The sequence below is a fragment of the Melanotaenia boesemani genome, chromosome 18, assembly GCF_017639745.1.
Source record: "Melanotaenia boesemani isolate fMelBoe1 chromosome 18, fMelBoe1.pri, whole genome shotgun sequence".
In the NCBI taxonomy this organism is placed as follows: Eukaryota; Metazoa; Chordata; class Actinopteri; order Atheriniformes; family Melanotaeniidae; genus Melanotaenia; species Melanotaenia boesemani.
In genome coordinates this window covers 21,809,731-21,830,063 of record NC_055699.1, presented here as the reverse complement: position 1 = coordinate 21,830,063, position 20,333 = coordinate 21,809,731, and the positions used below count along the sequence as shown (strand labels likewise).

At 38.9% G+C, this 20,333-nt stretch overlaps 2 protein-coding genes across 2 annotated transcripts in view; both read left to right on the top strand.

Moving 5' to 3' along the window:
• Window positions 1-20,333, top strand: part of LOC121628724 (NACHT, LRR and PYD domains-containing protein 12-like) — a 2,607,341-nt gene that overhangs the window by 2,262,749 nt on the left and 324,259 nt on the right. The gene's annotated exons all lie outside the window — the stretch shown is intronic.
• Window positions 1-20,333, top strand: part of LOC121628761 (gamma-crystallin N-B-like) — a 119,057-nt gene that overhangs the window by 83,453 nt on the left and 15,271 nt on the right. The gene's annotated exons all lie outside the window — the stretch shown is intronic.

The window sequence follows — 20,333 nt, the reverse complement described above, 5'->3', positions numbered from 1 at the left end:
TAGTAACGCTGCTCTACAATGAACTGGGGACTTGTCCAGAGTGTACCCCCCTCTCACCCGATGACAGCTAAAAGTGAATTTATACTCGTGTGGCGTCCGCGTGCGGTCTGTTACGGTTCCATCCTCCACAACCCATCTAAGTTTAGTGGTTACAGACAATGAATGAATGAATGACCAAGAAATCATTTCAGCCCTCTATAGTTTGACTCCCACCATTCTTGGAGAAGAAATGTCTAATATTCTGGGACCCTGCTCTGGTTGTTAGATTAAAACTAAAATATTGCCTGACCTGGTGGCTTTGTTTTAACTCAGGTGCAATTTAGTCATAGGCCCATGTGTGTGACCCGTGCCATTAAATCATCTATCTTCTTGTTCCAGTTGCACTGACCGAGAGACAGTGTGTGAATCACAGTCCACTGTAGTTGGCCTCCAAATTAGTAACGTTGCTCTACAATGAACTGGGGACTTGTCCAGAGTGTACCCCCCTCTCACCCGATGACAGCTAAAGGTGAATTTATATTTGCGTGCCGTTGGTACTAAACAAATAAAGCTGAATTGAATTGAATTTACTGAACTTTAACATTCAGTGAAGACCAGATGTGAATAGTTTTTGTTTTGCTTCTTTTCAATGTCCTTTTCAAGCCTTACAAGTAACTGAAAGCATACTTTCTGGATATGTTTTTGTTTTTCAGGTATTGCCTAACTAACCCTAAAGCTGCTACCATACATGCACCGGAGTTTGACAATGTTCCAGAAAACTTCTGGAGCGGTGGCATGTAAGGGCCCAAATGTCACTCTTGACTTTCTGCTGTGATTTTCTAACCAGGCCCCTGCTTAAATATCAGCAGGTGAGACAATGTATGACGGTGCCGGCTAATCTTTTGCAGCATTGACTGCATTAGCATGTTTCTGTGCAACTCACAGTTTTGTGCTAGTTACTAATAAAGTAACTACTTAGTTACTAGCTACTTAATTCAAAAAGTAGTTACTTTGATTACTTGCACCAAAAAGTAATGCGTTATTGTTAAAAGTAACTTTTTAGTTACTTTTGTTAAAGAACATTCTTACAAATTCTTTTATTAATATCCTTATAATTTAATGAAAGTGTTTTACAAAATATAAAACAAACTCAAAGTAATTTTTCAGCACTTATTTGTTTTAGTCAAGCCAGCAAATTATATGAAAAAAAAGAATAGAAATGAAAATTAATATGACAGCAGCTCAAAAATTAAATATGATGAGCCCTTTAATGTACTGTTTCTTTCTCTTTATATATGTATATATATATATATATATATATATATATATATATATATATTTCCTTAGTTATGCACTGGCATTGTCTCACACGTGTGTGTGGGTAGGGCCGTGACGGTTTGGACACCAGGGTTTTCACTTTCCTGAAAAAAGGACTGTTGTGTTCATGTTGCTGTTCCGCATCCAGGAGTTATTGCTTTGTGGGTAGTTGTGAGAGAATCGGGAGGGCTTTACAAAGGAAGCTTCAACCCGCAAGTGATGATTTTTACAAGCGACTTCACAAAAAAAACAAGCCAAACCAGCGGACCTTGCAACACTGACCACGTGGTGCTGGAAACAGGAAGAAGTTCACAGCTGCTGTACAGAATGTATTAATTTCGGTAGTAATGGAGTAATGCACCATAGGGTAACAGTAACTAAGTTACTTTATATAAAGAGTAATGCATCAGAGTATTAGTTACTGACAAAAGTAACATGGTGACAGTAACACGTTACAAGTTATACTAGTAACGCGTTACTATCTAACAGTGGCAACTGAGTGTGTCCTTCCTGCTGACTTGTGTTCTGCTTTCCAGTTATTTCCTGCTGCTGTGGATACATACAGGACTCATAAAAACAGAACATGGAGCCTCATCTGCCATTTTTTAATGCACAAAGATTTCCAGACTGGTTTCTGCATCACTTCGTTCGCTCTCCAGCAAGGATGGTTAATCTCCAGCAAGAAGCTTCCAGCTACGATGGGCAAAAGTAGGAAAAGAACAGAGCAAACTGTCCTGCTGAAATCCTCGTGCTCATGAGAGAAACCAGCTTTGCAGTTCAGTCTCTCATCTCCTTGTCATTTCACACCCATTTACAGCTTTAATCTTGTGACTAAATTCAGCTCACATGTTGGTGTTAGCTGAAGATCATCTGCAAAACCCCATAAAACAAATAAAACAAAATTTAATAAACAAATTCTTTCTTTCTTTCTTTCTTCCTTCCTTCCTTCCTTCCTTCCTTCCTTCCTTCCTTCCTTCCTTCCTTCCTTCCTTCCTTAAAGTGTGTTACCAGACCACAGTGAGTAGTGTAAGACTTTAAATCAGTCATCTGTCCTCCAGGTCCACCATCACAGCTCTGTAGCTTCTTGTTGTAGCATCACGATAACTTCAGCTCTCTGGAAAGGTAGAAATCCTCCTCGCAAAGAGCATCGATGAGAATTGCGCTGGCTTCAGTTCCTTTTCTTCGCACCATGTCGATCACATCTCGAGCTTTTTCTGCTCTGATCTTTTCTTTTACTGTTTCCATCTCATGATAATTTAGAACTTTACGCTGGTAGAGTTTATCCAGCAGCCTGTCTAGAACAGGTTCAGTCACCCTTTGAACAAACTGTGTCCGATCTAAGAAGAGCCTGTCCTGTGGCTGGACTCCATCATCATCCGAGACGCTGTCTGGTGCTGGAACATTCCTCTCTAAAACTTCTCTTCTTGCTCCTGGAGCTAAAAAGAAAACCAGATCTTAAGTAACAAGAATATTTAAAATTAAATTCCACATACCTTTATCCCTCCAGTTGTTTCATATGAAATATATTCTCTATTTTTTCTCATATTTTTCTTTTAAAATCTTTTACAAACACGTTTTTGTGTTTGTGTTAGATTTTGTGTTAAAGACATGTTCCAGTTACAGAGGAGAGGGAGGAGTTCACACATTAACTCATGCTGCTGCAGGAAGGTAAAGTTCTCACCTGTCAGATGAACATCACGTTTCCAGACATCAGTCTTCTCCTGGTCTCGGACCATCACAGTTACTTTCTTTAGGTTTTCCGTTGGGAAGATTTCAAATGTTGGATGGAAATTTGGTCCAAACTTTAAACGAAACAGCTGGTGCTGAAAAGCAGCAAAGCATGTTAGTGTTGGACCTGATGGAAAATCTTTCTGGCTGTGGACATCATTTACACGTGACACCTGACTCACCTCAGGCTGTATGGTGAGGCCTTCAGGGACACAGCGGACGCTGTAACTTTTATTCACAATGAGAGAGCACTCAGAGGAGGTCCTGATGTTCTCAGCACCTCGTTGTTGGGCAGCAACCTTCAGCAAGAAGATGATTTTTACAACAGAGTCAACTCTAAACACATCAGAGTCATTCTAAGTATTTTAGAAAGAATTTAAACTAAATTAAGAAAATAAAACAACTATTAGGTCACTGGTACATGAATGAAGGTGATGAAGTAATAATTGATGGCACAGAGAACACCAAACTAAATCTCACCAGGAAAACCAGGAAAAATAAAGTTAAAGGTATCAATGGTTACCAGTAAAAAGATGATTTGTACACCAGTACCGCTAATAATTTCTATTTAACTGTTTAGTTTAACTGTCTGTGTCTCCTGGTGGGGAGAGTACCCTGCAGCACATCTGTCGGTTTTACCTCTGGCAGAGGGATGTTTTCCGGCAGAAGAAGCACATCGAGTATTGGAGATCGGTGGAACAGCAGGATTTGGCCATTAACTGGCAGGTTTATTTTCAGGAACCTTTTCACAGTGTCCCAGAGAAGACCAAAGTTAGAGAGGTGGGGGACCTTCACCACCACATGGGTATCAGTGATCTCCAGGGGTTTCAAGATGTTCATCCCATCATCATCAGTGATGTGGGCAACAGAGAGCAGGCCTTCAAAACACAGAGCTGTGAAAGAAGAAAGCTTTTAAACATTTTCTGCTAAGAGCTCAATCTGTGCAACGATCACCTCTCACCTCCTGAAAAAATGTGGCTCAGATTAATTTACTATCATTCAAACAACATGATTGGAAACCTTTTGGAGGAAAACTTGAGGACAGACACATGAATGATGTGTGCTGGTTTCCTTCACACTTACTGCTGTTCATACAGCAAAATCTGCGGAGAGAATGTGCACTTCATGCATTTTTCAAGCCATGAGTGGTTATTTGTGCCTGGACTGGCAACCTTCAGGGGTGTGTCCTGCCTCTAACCTGACAGAGGCTGAGATAGGCTCCACCACCCATGATACTGAGTAGGATTAAGAAGGTATAGAAAAAAGAGAAGGAAGGGTGGATGGGTAATAACAATTAATAATTTAAAGGTATAGTATAAGAATTACTGACACTGTGGTAAAGACAAACATAGCAATGGCTTCAAACACACAGTTGTGAATGGACGGTGGCCGTCAGTGGCCAATATTCTTCCAGACAAACATGATTTCATCTGCGAGTGGATCCAGTGCCTCAGGTGCAGCAATGACTGCACTACAGGTAACTATTACTACTGCGTGCATGTTTGGTCCACTTCAAACAAATCGTGGCTGACTTCCACGGACAGTCTAGTCTGTTTGGAGCAATATGAACACACATCTGGACCCTGGTGCGGATCAAAGAAGCAAACTCTAGTTTGCTTGAAAACCTGGGGTCTCTGTCCTCTTGCAAGTGAACTCTGGTCAGGTGCGCTGACAGTGGGAAAGCAAAAATGGACCAAAAACAGAAAAGTGACACTAGACATAACGTACCGCATCATGTCAGATAACTTGTTGCATGTTCTGCTGCTCACTACTACATGACCTGGTCGAGGCAGTTTGGCTTGCTTGAGTAAAGCAGTGCACAAAAGCAAACAAACCAAATAAAAACGCTAAATTTTTCCAAATTCCCCTCCCAGTTATACAGATTCCCCTGGACTATTCTAGTGGGAATGCACCCTAAGGTGTTGCTTGTCTTAAACGATGCTCTAGAAACCTATCAGACAATGCTGGTACTGTAGTTTTAAAGCTCAGAGGGTTCTCACTTTAAACACAGAGGCGTTTGTCCATTCAGAGACACCGTACTAAAATGGTGGCACAAATATGACAGCGTCCATGTAAATGAACCCCCTTCAAGCAGATATAAATGGTTCATTCTTAGAGAATAAAACCATAACAGTTGTGTTAATAAAGAGATTAGATCAATAGACACACAGTTTTAAATGAAACATTACATTTTTCTGTCCTTCGACTTTGATTCTGTAACACACTGTGCGTTTAAAGTTCAGCTAAGCAAGACCAAAAAGGTCAGTCTTGAGTTTGGTTTTAAATGTGAACACTGCTGCTCTCAGGTTTCCAGGAAGGGTGTTTGACCCATGTGGGCCAAAATAAGAAAACAAGGCCTCCCCGTTGGATTTGCTTCTAACTCAGCCTCCTCACTCAGTCTTATTTCTATGCTGGATCATTAATATTTATTATTATTCAGTTATCTGAAAAGGTTCCAGCTGATCCAAAATGAGAATTAGCAGCAGTGATCATATTTCTCTTCTTTTAGCTTGTCTTAACGGGCTCTTTGAATAGAATTTAAAATTCTTCTCTTAGAAACAAGCTGCAAAGGATCTTAAAGATCTCATAGAATCATATTTTCCCAACAGAACACTTCATTCTCAGACTGAAGGTTTACTTGAGCTTACTAGAAGTTTTAAAAGTCAAACCTTCGGGATCAGACCCCTCTATATGGAATAGTTCCCAATTTGGATCCAGGAAGTAAACATCCTCTACCTTTAAAATTAGGCTTTGAACTTTTTAATCATGGTGCTAGACTGCCTGAGGACCTCTAATGACTCACTGAGCATCTCTTCTCATTCCCTCTCTTTATGTGTATACATTGATGAACATGGCAGCCTTTCTGAAGTCTGGTTCTGCTAAAGGTTTTTCCTAATGAAATAGATTTCTTCCTATCCAGCGTCACTTGCAACACATGCATTCAGACAGGGGACTGAATTGAACTGAAGATCTGATTTAATCAGCTGTTTTCCTTTAGCCAGACATTTTACACTCGGGCATTTTTTTTATTCTGATAAACTAAAATGAACTTTACTGAACTGGATTGGACTGACCTGAACTGTGCGTTTTTAATGAATAAAATGATCTTAATTTGAATCTATGATTATTTCAGTGACATGGTTTCGTACATATAACATCCCACACTGTCACAGCCTTTTCAGTTTAATGGCTCAGTCACAGCAGCGCAGAGCTCACCTTCCTTTGCTTCGCAGTGAGGGAGGTGCAGCTGACAGACTGCATCCTCAGAACACTTGATACTAAACAGCGGCCCTGCAGGAGTCTTTTTAGCTGGTTGAAGGAGATTCTCATCCCATTGGACAGTTCTGTACAGAAGCTCCGCCTCCCGTGCCATTACAAACACCAGCCCAGTCAGAGTACACTGGAACACACCTGAACTCTGACACTTGAATCTGTAACACAGAGAGACTGAATGATCAGAGCAAAACCTGTTCCATCCCATAATTTTCATCATCACTGTTAAAAAGATAAAAGTAGTATTCCTAGATCAGACCATATAAATGCTGACAGACAGGGAAACTGTAGAAAACCAAAATACCAGATGTAAAATCTCACCAAGACCACAGTGTGAAGCAAACATCTTAACACTGAAGGTCAGAGACTGAATTTTGTTTTCTGCTGAAATCACTGCTGCAGTTAGTAGGTCTGCTCTTTCAGATGAAACAGAAATGTGTCATTCAGAAAAACATCACTAAGAACAAATAATAAAAGCAGTTAAAAGTGTGGATTTAAAGGTTCACCTGTATGAGACTTTAGCAGAAACTTCTTCAGTTTGGACTTCAGGAGTGAAGTTTGATGGAGGCTGCAATTCAGAAACAAGGTAGTTTTATGACGTATATAAACAGTGCATCCTTGATTTAAAAAAAAAAGCACAATTTTTACTGTGCAGACCTAAAGGAATATAATAATACTCGCATCTCAGCAGCTCTATCCACAGCACGACAGAAGGGATGGAGATTAAGACAAGAAACATGGACACATGCACTATCTGGACCAAACAAAAGGAAAAAAAAAACAACATTTTCTTTTGGACCACCTTTAATTATTACAATCTTTCCCATCACACATGAGAAGCAAGATGTTTGTTCAGTTTACATTTATTTCCACTCAAGGCTGGATTAATTTTTTTGCCAAGGGCTTGTGTTGATGATGGGAGAGTCAGGTCAATAAGCAAAGTTGACTTCAGCACATCCTTAAAATCTCAGCAGTCTTTAAAATCTGGATTCTGTACATTAAAATAAAACATTTAACCACACTTTCAATATTTCATCACAATGTATCCTGGGATTGTTTTCTTGGATAATGTATAAAAAACCTGATCTATCATTATATTTAACAAGCTAGCTGACCTATTTTGCTTTTTTCTTCTTTTTTTAGCATAATGTTGTGAAACCTGAACCTGGCTGATTAAAACAACAGCTGATCGTAATGCTGCCCCCACATGCTGGTAGGCTGATGCATGACTGGTGCAACACTTCATCCCCCGCTCTTCTCCTGATGCCTCAGTCACTCTGAAACACGGACAATCTGGACTCATCAGACCAAGACCTGTTTCTGTTGCCCCAGATTCCAGTCTTTATGCTCCCTAGCAAATGAAAGCTTTGTATTTTATTTTATATGGCTGGAAAATAAACATTAATAGAAATATAAACAGTAAATTTAAAAAATACTTTTAGTTTCTCAAAATTATATATATATATATATATATATATATATATATATATATATATATATATATATATATATATATATATATGTATATATATGTGTGTGTGTGTGTGTGTGTGTGTGTGTGTGATAAAAGAGCCCAATTTACTACTTAGAATGCAGGTGTGTTAAGAAAAAATCCTGCTGGTTGACTGATTTGTGTCATTTCCAGTCTTTGTATAAATTTTCTTTAGTTTATCTTGGATTAGGTACTTGTTGGATAAATATAGGTTTCTTTTATCTTACATAATAAATCATCAGTCCCGCTGTAGAGAAACCAGATTCTACACTTTGATTCAGAGCTTAAAGCCTCCTTCTGCTATGAATTGTACAGTGCTTTTTCTGAATCGACATCAGCATCTTAACTAAGGTCGCTTTAACATGTGGTGTGGGGAAGCTGTCGATCTAACCACCAAACATCCAACTAACAGTTGAAGGCTTTACTTTCTGGGCTACAGCCGCCTTTCAGTCCCAGAGATGAAGAAGCAGCCAGCTACAGAACATGTCTTTGCTGAATTTAGAGTCTTTGTCTTCTTTTTTTCTCTCTCCCTTTCTGTTATGTTCACTCTCCCCTTCTTTTGTGTCCTCTGTCAGATTTCACAATAATATGTAATTCAGCAATAAAAAAAAAAAATCAATCAATAAATAAAGATAATATTTATTTACCAAGATGAGCCTTATATCTACAAAGCTTAATTTTGTTCCTATCTATAAAACTCCACCTAGATGAAAACTAATTTATTTGGTACAACATGGCAGCCAGACCATCATTCTGTTGGCCATGCTGCTGGATAAGGTTAAAATAAAAAAAGAAGAAGAATTTTCTCCTCGTGTTTTCCAGTTGACCTCCTGATATTTGAGCTGTTGTTTAATTTTTTTCTCACCTGTATTACTTCTGTGTTGTCCTCACACAGATCAGGCTCCTTATCTGGCTCCAGTTTGAAGTCGGAGATGCCTGACAGGAGAGGGACAACACAAGATGTTTCAGAGTTTATTGCTTCTCTTTTCATCAGATTGGGTCAATGATTAATCTCCCATTAGCAACTCCAACTCCCTGCTGTCATCTTCCTCACAGACCTTCCTCATTGTCTGTTGGATGCTTATAAATGTGACCAGATGTGAGAGTATCTGCTGTCTTAAACTATCACATTTCATTTGTTGTGCCTTCTTATGAAACCTCTGTTCTTTAACAGTTTTCATCCTTTGTTTTAATTTCCAAGGTGAAGACACATGCTGTTTGTAGGTGCAGTTTAATAAATATCATCTGTATAGTGGGGTAGAAAACTGCTGAGTGATCATTTATTTCTTTGTCATCAGTTTTAAGGGCCTTGGGGTATTGGTGTTTTCATTGTAGATAATCTTAAAGCAGAAATATGGAGATAAGATTCTGCAGCCAGTAGCAATCCCATATCTCCACAGTCTGAGATCGAACTTTATCCACCCCCACAGAGTCATCAGACCACCTCCCATATTTGATGTGGAGAGGATGATCATAGCAGTGTGTGACCGAACTGGTGACCAGCCTGAAGAGGAGGTGCCAGGTTGTGTATGGTTCTTCTACACACTACTGAGGCCACTGTTAACTGTTAGATTGTCAGTATGTCTTGTTTCTTCAGACTTTAATAATCCAATCCAATGGCACCATTTAAAAGGGAAAAAGAAGCTTTCCAACGGCATAATTGCCACAAAGCATTGTAACAACAAAGAAATAATCCACTAAACACAATTTTCCTTACTTTTTGTGCTAAATCCAATATTTAGCTAAATATGTGTTTTAGTTAAAAAAGTATTAATTTCATTTTGACCAGGACTTTCTTATTATCTGTTACTGAGTATGTTTTATTCAGCATAGGAGCTGATCATACAAAGAGAAAGATGTTTGTCAACCATTGTTAAAAAATCAATTGTTTTTAATTAAACTGATCTTCATGATCATACAGTATGTGAATGACTGTTTTTTATTCTTTTCTCTCATTTAGTCTCACCCTCAGTCTTTGGTTCTATTATACTTTCCACACCTGAATTTCTATAATTGTTTACCACCAGATGGACTCACATTAACCCACCAATCCACATTACAATGTCCTTTCCATCTGAACTGAATTTGAGGAGTTTAAAAGTTATTGAAGCTGATTTTAGTTTGGGCTTGGGGTCTGTTTTGACGATCGCAGAGGCAAAATGTTAATAGAAATTTAAAATATTAAAGCAAATATTACCAGTCAGAGTTTAATTTATAGATATTTCTGTGATGAAATGGGTACAGAGTACTTTTTAGATCAAGATGTATTAATGATTAACAAAGAGACAGTGTCAGTACTTACAGGTTTTTGCTGTGAATGCTTTTATTGGCCAGTGGTCAAGCCTGTGGGGACAAACAGCAACAATAACAAACTGAGAGAATGAAAAAAAACCTGATTTTAGCTGAGCTAATGTTAACTGGGAACATTACATGTAACTGTTAGCTTTGATAGTCAATCCAACCTGAATACTATTTCTCTTTAGTGACCTAGTCAATAACCTACTTCAAAAAGATGACTTCGGTATCCTGTTTTATTTGCAGAAATACTTCTAGAGTTGGTGGATAATAATAGACTGAAGATCCTGAGCGACTTCCAGGTCCAGACTGATAAACTGGTGATAACAAACCTACCAGTGTTTTCAATCTACTTTGTCTCCTCTCTCTTTTATAGTAAAAATACTCTGCAACGTATCATGTTTATTAGAATAACAAAAGCAATGGACAGATGGACGGGCAGACAGACAGATTTTAATCTTTCTTTTAAGGAGCATGGATGGATTTCAAATTTCTACTGACCTCACAATTTCGAGTCTATAGTTTGGACTCTGTAGCAGATCAGAGAGCTGTTTCACTCCTGAGTCTTTCAAATCCCTATCAGCACTCAGTTCCAGCTCTCTCAGATGGAAGGGGTTGGACTTCACAGCTGAGGCCAGAGTATTATGGGTAATCTCTGACAAACTGCATTCAATCAATCTGAATGTAGAACGAAACGTTTGAGTTTAGATGGCAAAGCTTCTGCTTAATCTGTTGAGATTTAAATTGACAATGTAGGAAATTGAAACTTAAAAAGAAATAGAACAGCACAGTTTACATATCAGTATAGTCAAACAGAACAGATAAAAATAAACTTTCAAACAACCTGCAACTTAAGTTAAGACTTGTAAGACTTGACTTTTTCAGGACATGATGATACATTTGAATCAACCTTAAAATACAACTTAAAATTTGGTGCAAGATTTTTGTATAAAGCTTTTTAATTCATAGGATGGAATATTTGTCACAAATGTTGGAGAAAAGCACAAAGGAGGGCTACAGATATTATCATGAAGATCCTCAGTATGGATCAGTATCCTGTAGTCTGAGTCTTATGTCAACAATTTAGTGTAAACTGAACTGTGACATCACACTAATCTCTAAAACCTGATGTCTGACCTCAGAGTCTGCAGTCTACAATGTGGGCTCTCAAGAAAACCGCATAGCTTCTTCCCTCCTGAATCCTGCAGTTTGTTTTCACTCAGGTCCAGTTCTGTCAGACGGGAGGGGTTGGACTTCAGAGCTAAGACCAGAGAATCACAGCTGACCTCTGACAACCGGCAGCCCCTCAATCTATATTTACAAGAGAAAAGTTGTGAGCTGAACAGCACACAGGTTAAAACCATCAAACAGAGACAGTAAAAAAGAACTCTCATTCATTTTAATAACCACACTTCACTTTACAATTTCCCTCCCTACATATTTAGGGGGCGGCAGGACTCAGTGGGTAGAGCAGTCGTCCTGTAGCCTGAGGGTTGCCTGTTCGATCCCGGCCCATCAAGCTTATTTCGAGGTGTCCCTGAGCAAGACACTGAACCCCTACCTGCTCCTGATGGGTCGTGGTTGAACACCTTGCATGGCAGCTCCCCCTGTCAGTGTGTGAATGTGATGTATATGTCAAGCGCTTTGGGTAAAAGTGCTATATAAGTACAGACCATTTACCATTTATATTAGATATAAAAACACTAAATATTGAATTCAGTAAAATGTATTTTAAGTTTCAAGACTGATGTAAAGTCCTTTATAATTGTTGAATCAATTTTAGGAATAAATTTTAAAAGAAGGTGAAATATTATTGGACTAAACTATTATAAATATACTATTATAAAGTAAATTTTAGTCTGCTAAAATCTGTTTATCTGTTATGGTCTATGGGTTCTTGGTTCAGTAGTTTGTTGTTTTACTGTTCTGTAGGTTTTCTTTGTCACAGTCCTGTTTTGTTTTCTGTTTTTATTTAGGAGTTTTTTTCCTGCATGTATTTTGTTTTGATTTCTGTTCTGTTTATTAATGCACCTGGTTTGATTTGATCATTCACCTGTTCTTCATTAATCCTTCAGTGTATTTAGGCCCTTTGGTTTTAGTTTCTCCTTTCCAGTTCATTGTAGCCTTCATGTCACATAGTCTTTGTTATGTTTTGTAGACTTTTTATCTGCATGCTTAATGTCGTGTTACAGTCTTGTCTCCATCGTGTTTACCCAAGTTTTGTTTTTCTAGTAGTTCAGGTAATCAGACCTTTATTCTGCACCCGGCTGCCTGCACTACAGTCATCACCTCATCCACACCACAACCTTGACTTCATCATCAGTATAACAACAGTGTTATGTCAGCAATTTAGTTTTAATGTACATTTGACATCATAATAATCTCAACAAACAAAGAACATCTTACCTCAGAGTCTGCAGTTGACAGTGTGGACTCTCCAGGAAACCACACAGCAGCTTCACTCCTGAATCTTGTAGCTCATTGTAATTCAGGTCCAGTTCTCTCAGATGGGAGGGGTTGGACTTCAGAGCTGAGGCCAGAGAATCACAGCTGACCTCTGACAACATGCATCCGCTCAGGCTGAGAAAAGAATAAGAGCTGTGAGCTGAAGTCAACAGGATGCACAACCGTTACAACACCTTAATAAAAGTTATTGAACCATTATCTAATAATTATGTATTAGTGGCTGTTTTTACATATTTGGTAATAGTGAGAAACATTGAAAGGACATGAAACCTTTCATTTATTTATGCACACGAAAGGAAAACAGATTTTAGCCTGAAGATACTAAAATATGTTTATCATCAGTATACAGGTGCTTGTCATAAAATTAGTATATCATGAAAAAGTTGATTTATGTCAGTAATTCCATTTAAAAACTGAAACTTGTATAATGTAGACATTCATTCCTCACAGACTGACATAATTCAAATGTTTTTTTCTTTTAATTTTGATGATTATAACTGACAACTAATGAAAACCGCAAATTCAATATCCCGGAAATTAGAATATTACTTAAGACCGATACAAAAACAGGATTTCTAGAAATGTTGGCCAACTGAAAAGTATGAGCATGTACAGCACTCAATACTTAGTTGGGGGTCCTTTTGCCTGAATTACTGCAGCAATGTGGCGTGGCATGGAGCCCATCAGTCTATGGCACTGCTCAGGTGTTATTAGAGCCCAGGTTGTTTTGATAGTGGCCTTTAGTTCTTCTGCATTGTTGGATCTGGCGTATCGCATCTTCCTCTTTACAATACCCCATAGATTTTCTATGGGGTTATGGTCAGGCCAGTTTGCTGGCCAATTAAGAACATGGATACCATGGTCTTTAAACCAGGTACTGGTAGCTTTCCTGTTGGAAAATGAAATTTGCATCTTCATAAAGTTGGTCAGCGGCAGGTAGCATGAAGTGCTCTAAAATTTCCTGGTAGACGGCTGCGTTGATGGTGGACCTAAGAAAACACAGTGGACCAACGCCCGCAGATGACATGGCACCTCCAAACATCACCAGACTCTGGCACCTTGATTTCCAAAGGACATGCAAAATTTCATGTCACTCAGCAGCAGTCCAGTCCTTTTTGTCTTTAGCCCAGGAGAGATGCTTCTGACACCAGTGTTGTGCCTGAACGTGCTCATTGAGCGATCGCTCATATTTTGGGTGAACGTGAACTGAACATACTCTATTTCTGCCTGATGAATGTTATTGTGAACGCGCTCATTCTGGTATTTGTAAACGGCGTTCTTTCACAGATGAACTTTGTTCAAAAGAGTGCCAGATTTCCATGGAGCCTTCCTGGCAAAATCCCAGCTAAAACACATTGTAAACAGGCCTTAATATATAGGTGAAAAACACCAAATCTGGCAACATCAGCCACCACAGAGCCGCACTGCGCATGCATCAAATTGCAAAGCATGGAGGTAAAATCCAATATAGGCAGCATCACCACGTCTGCCTCAATGATCACTACAGCATCTTCGTTTGATCACTTTAAATAACTTTTTGAAAAGGTCAGTGATGATCCAGGAGGAAGAAATCTGGCCTTTTCGTGTAAACTTTGCCCTGCCGTGTGTCAAAAAGAAGCAACTTCGGACATCAACAACGTCAACAGCAGATTGAAATAAAGCACCCGGCTAGCCTTCCGAGGTATGTGGACTAAATGTCACTAAATACAATTTAAAGACTTGGCAATGGTATGCTGAAGCAGATCCTCTACCACCCAAAACTAAATAACGGCGTACAGTAGCAGCAGCTCCTTCGTCTTCATCTCCAGGTTTCTGCAGCTGGAAAACCTTTTGCAGCATGTTGTTAGAGACCTGCAGCCTTTGAGGAAAGAGGAACCCTCAGCTTTCATAAACTTGTCAAATGCAAGACATGTATGTTTTTGTTTTGTTTTTTTACTTATTCATTTGGCCTGAATATTGCACTTTAATGACCCAAGTTTTAGAACTTTTATTTGGACAAACAAGTCAGAAAAAAACATCACAAAAAATGGAAGATGACTTAATGAAAAGATAAAAAATGTTTAAATATTTTGCACTTTAAATATTGCAATTTGAGGTTTATGATTTGTTTTCTACCTCAGTCTGGTTCCTACATCAGATAGTTTAATAATTTCTCATTAATAAAGACTATTCAAGCTATTTTTTCCTCATGTTTTTATACTGCAGGAGTGAAAGATGCAGCTGGCTACGAGCGTGGACTGAATGGGTGGCATCAACAGGAAAATGCCAGTATTCTGAGGGTAATAGCTCGCAGCAACATATTGGGAAAAAAAATAAATTAATTTTTAGAACTGTGAACTTAGTTCAAAATTTTGAATTATGAACTGAGCTGGTTCATTTTAAAATGTGTGAACTGAACTTTGAACTAGTTCATGTAGAAAATGAACTTTCCCAGCACTGTCTGACGATGTCTCTTGTTCAAGAGTGGCTTGACACAAGCAATGCGACAGCTGAAGCCCATGTCTTGCATACGTCTGTGTGTGGTGGTTCCTGAAGCTCTGACTCCAGATGTAGTCCACTCTTTGTGAATCTTCCCCACATTTTTGAATGGGTTTCGTTTCACAATCCTCTCCAGGTTGCGGTTATCCCTGTTGCTTGTACACTTTATTTCTACCACAGCTTTTCTTTCCCTTCGCCTCTCTATTAATGTGCTTGGACACAGAGCTTTGTGAACAGCCAGCCTCTTTAGCAATAACCTTTTGTGTCTTGCCCTCCTTGTGCAAAGTGTCCATGGTCGTCCTTTGAACAACTGTCAAATCAGCAGTCATCTCAATGATTGAGTAGCCAACTAGACTGAGACCATTTAAAGGCCTTTCCAGGTGTTTTGATTTAATTAGCTGATTAGTGTGGCACCAGGTGTCTTAAATATTGAACCTTTCCACAATATTCTAATTTTCTGAGATTCTCAATTTGCGGTTTTCATTAGTTGTCAGTTACAATCATCAAAATTAAAATAAATAAACACTTGCAATATGTCAGTCTGTGATGAATGAATGTCTACATTATACGAGTTTCACTTTTTGAATAGAATTACTGAAATAAATCAACTTTTTCATGATATTCTAATTTTATGACGAGCACCTTTATATAATTTTTATTCAGGTTTTAATATGTTAATTGTTTTTCATTGTTTTATTGCTTTATTATTTTTATTGTACAGCACTTTGGTCAACAGGGGTTGTTATAAATAAACAACCTCAGAGTCTTCAGATGGCAGTGTGGATGCTCCAGGAAACCACACAGCTGTTTCACTCCTGAATCCTGCAGCTCGTTGTAACTCAAGTCCAGTACTGTCAGATGGGAGGGGCTGGACGTCAGGACTGAGGCCAGACAAGCACAGCTGATCTCTGATAACCTGCAGCTGCTCAATCTGAGTAAAGAATAAATGAGCTGAAGCAAATGGGATATACAGTCATTACAAAACTTTATAACAGTTATTGAACTATCGTCCTGTAATTATGTATTAATGGCTGATTTACAAAAAAGGGTTTTGTATATTCATTCGTAGCGGGAAATATCAAAAGGACATAAATTGATGATTTAAATGCAGAAAATGAAAACAGATTTTATCATGATGATCCTCAGAGTGGATCAGTATCTAGCAGTATGAATGTTATTTTAGCAGTTTGGTTAAATTTGACTTTCATTTTCTTTCTCAACTAATAACTAAAGCCCTGTTTCAACCAATGGGTCTGGTTTGGTTCGGTAAGGGTCGGAACCATAGACTAGGTTTCTGAAGAGCAAAAGTAAAGCTTGTTGGGCGGATCCTACCATCGCCATCTTGGCAGTGTCACGCCTGCTATCGCTCCCGGAAAATACAAAAATGGGCAAAGTGGAGGAGCTGAGAGGGGGGCTGTGAGCGTAGGGGTGGATGACTGACGTCTATCAAACACCGAGCTGCCTGTAGCTAAGAGCTAACTGAACTAACTCGGATCTAACATGCGCTAACTGGCTAATGAAGGCAGGCGGGCTAAAGCTAAGACGCACTGTTAGTCTAAGGGGATTTGCTCTGTTTTGGAGCCAGCCCCTAGTGGATGAGGGGTGAACTGCAATTTTGTCGCGTTTCACTGCCAGCGGTTGCTGCTTGGTCTGAACACATTTTACTGTGTTTCCACAAGCAAAAACTGGGAAGGGTACCAGAATATCTAACCCAAACCATCCCACCTTTTTAGGACCCTTCCGCTGGGGTCCCAATCTTACCCAAAAGCATGATCGGTCGAAAGAGTCATCACTTCCTGTGTGACTTAGCAATAAGAACAAAGTGGCAATAGTGCCATGTTCAAAAATACGTAGAGTTTCTTTTTTTTTTTTTTTTTTTGATTGTTTTTTGAATCCAGAAAACAAGAAGAAATAACAAATACTGCTGGATGTCCACCATTCTCGTCCTTAATTTCAGTGTTGCGTTATACTTTATAAACAAGAAAGGCTATGAAATCACACTATTATGTAGCCAACACATTTATCATTATCTGGTCGATACGCCCCCTACTGGGTGAAGGTACGGTTGGCTGTGGAAAAGACACAAAGATCAGTATTTACCAAACCAAACCTTCCAAACCATCCCTTACTGACCCAGACCAGCTGGTGGCAATTGGACTTAAACATTGTGTCTGACCTCAAAGTCTGCAGTTGACAGTGTGGATTCTCCAGAAAACCACACAGCAGCTTCACTCCTGAATCCCGCGTCTTGTTCGAGCTAAGGTCCAGTTCTGTCAGATGGGAGGGGTTGGACTTCAGAGCTGAGACCAGAGAATCACAGCTGACCACTGACAAATTGCAGGTATCCAATCTGAATAAAGAATAAAAGTTGTAAACTGAAGTTAATGAAATGCAGGATGAAACAGTCATACTGAACCTGAGAACAAGAGTTATCATTAACATTAATGACATGCTGCTGCTTCAGTAAGAGTGAGTTCAGCTCGTACGTGTTTTAGCACAAACCGCTGTACGGATGAGGAGGCTTTATCCTTACCATGGGTGGCCATGATGAATTTAGCCGAAAATGTGAATGGGTCTAAATTTAGATTAGGTGTATCACTGGTGTATCACACAGAGACAAAAAAATAAACCTCAACAATTCATAATCCACTGGTGTCTCACTAGTTTTCCCACTATTATATGCATTGACAAACACACACATGCACACAATCGCCGTCACATGACCATAAGGGTTTGTTTGTTGTGTAGTTGCTTGCAAAGCTGTACATAGTGTGGTAGAGTTAAACTATAATATTTGTTAACCAAAGTATCATTAATATTCATTGTACTTAACCTAAAAAATTGTTCTATTTTAAATGAAAAGAGTTTGTGATCATTGCTATTGTATATTGTATATGCAACAGTCAGTGCTCAGATTCGTAGCCTTTGTCTGTTCTGTGTATGTCATATCTCTTTATGGTTGACACATAGACATACATATCCTTAAATGATATCATTATCTAATTATTAGTTCTGGAAATTCCAGTGATGCCCCATCGCTGTCTTGTGCATCCTTGTTTCATCCTCATAGAATACTTGTAGTTCAGCAGGTAACAGGGTCTGGAAGCAGATATTCTGCTGCTTTAATATTTACTCCGACTCAGAGTAATCTTTCCACTTTTAAAAGATTGCCAGGGGGTAATACTGGTCGAAGTATTTCCTTCTCTCCTTTTTCTCCATGCTTTACACAGAACATCCTCTTTAACTGTTTAGCAGAGAAACTTTATTATTATTGACCGCGGCTTGTCACCTCTGTCTCCGGGTATCTCAGGGCAAGCACTCAGTGTGCTCTCTCCATACCAAGTTTAGTAGTCTTGGGTATCTCCAGAGTTTCCTGTAACAGTTTCTCCATGAACACTGTCATAGGCGCCCCCTCTGCTCCTTCAGGAATCCCATATATCCTAATATTATCCCTTTGAGTTCTTCCTTCTTGATCAAGCAGTTTGTTTTCTTGTTATTATCTTGGTCATCTTGCTTACCACCTGTTCCATATTTTGAATGTTATCTTCTTCATCATTCATTCGCACTTCTATCTCTGGTATTTTAAGGTTAACACTGGTAGGCTCAGATTTGACTTCAGTTAGTTGCTGTTTCATATCCTTATGAAAGTCTCATGTCTTTCAAAAGTTTGGCTAGGCTAGCAGCGTGTGGCTCGATGTTAGCATCCTCGTCATTTATCGTCTCAGGGCTTTTCTCAGGGCTCTCTTCGTTAGTAGGCTCTCTAGTTAGTACTTTCTTTTGTCCGTCCTGTATTGTCTTTTTTGCCTTGTTAATTTTTCTTGTTTTATCCAGAAAAGTTTTACAGCATCACATCTTTGTTGGAATTTCTGAATTAAGTTTGTCATATTTTTGTATAACAACAAACTATACATAAAACACTAAATAAATCCACCAACTTTTAAATTTACTGGTTAAAAACTACATTAAACAAATGCTTTATCTCCACAGTGCAAGAGGACCATATTAATTTCAGTGCAATAAAAAAATATGGTATCTGACCTCAGAGTCTTCAGCCTACAGCATGGACTTGACAGAAACCAACACAGCTGCTTCACTCCTGAATCCTGCAGGTTATAATTTCCACATAGGTCCAGCTCTTCCAGCGATGAAGGGTTGGACTTTAAAGATGAGCTCCGCCCGTTGGGTCAACCGGAGTTCAGAGGAGATACCTTGTTTGTGTGTGTGTTTTCTTTGTCCCTGTTTTCCAGAACAAAAGAAGCCACCAAATGGATGGGTGTCACAAGGAAGGGGGGTAGACATCTGCATGAGATCAATCTGTGACTGCAGCCAACCAGACTTCTGCAACTCCAGCATGAGTCAGCAAAACTGTGTAGATTCAGACCCCTATATAAGGATTCCAGGATCAGTTAGAGGGAGTTCTGACTGTAACAGCAGCAGACTCCGTATTGTATTAGTCCAGGGGACAGACAATACGAATCCAGAATTCTGTATTTGCACATTTCTCATATCAATTGTAATTAATAAATTAGTTAACTGAGAGAAGTAGTCTGTCATATTTTGATCCATCAAAGAACACGCAGGAGAAGACCCTAAAGAGAAAGGTAGAAAGAAAATGTGTGGAACAGTACCGTATTAATTAGGAAAGTGGGAAATTAGTACCTGCCTATTTTAATACTATGGGAAGAAGTACCTGTTCTTTATTACTTGTGCATTTTTAAGGTTTTCTCCAACACCATCCAACCAACCAACAGAACAAATTAAAAAGAGCTGTCATTAATACTAATGACAACATGCTGCTGCTTCTATAGAGACATAGTTATTTCAGGTCCTAACTCCGCAGCTCCACCACTGGGTCAGTTGATACAAACTCTTGCTAGTAAGTAAAATTATTTAAATTTAAAAGAAAACCAACATGCTGAGATGCATTTTGTATTACAAGTGAACAACTTAACATTAATTAATCTAGTGTTGACTATTTAATTGAATTCTGAGCCATAGATATCATTTTAGCAGCCACATCAAAGCTGTCACTAAGAAGCTTTTTACCAGCTCAGAAACATTAACAGAATTAAAAGTTTAGTCTCCCAGAAAGACGAAGAGAAACTCATCCACGCTTCCATCCATCTCCAGTAGGCTGGATTACTGTAGTGGTCTTTTAACAGGACTTCCTAAGAAGAGCATTAAACATCTGCAGCTCATCCAAAACACTGCTGCTAGAGTTTTAACCAGGACTAAGAGATCTGAACACATCACACCCGTTTTAAAATCTTTACATTGGCTTCCAGTCAATCACAGAATAGATTTT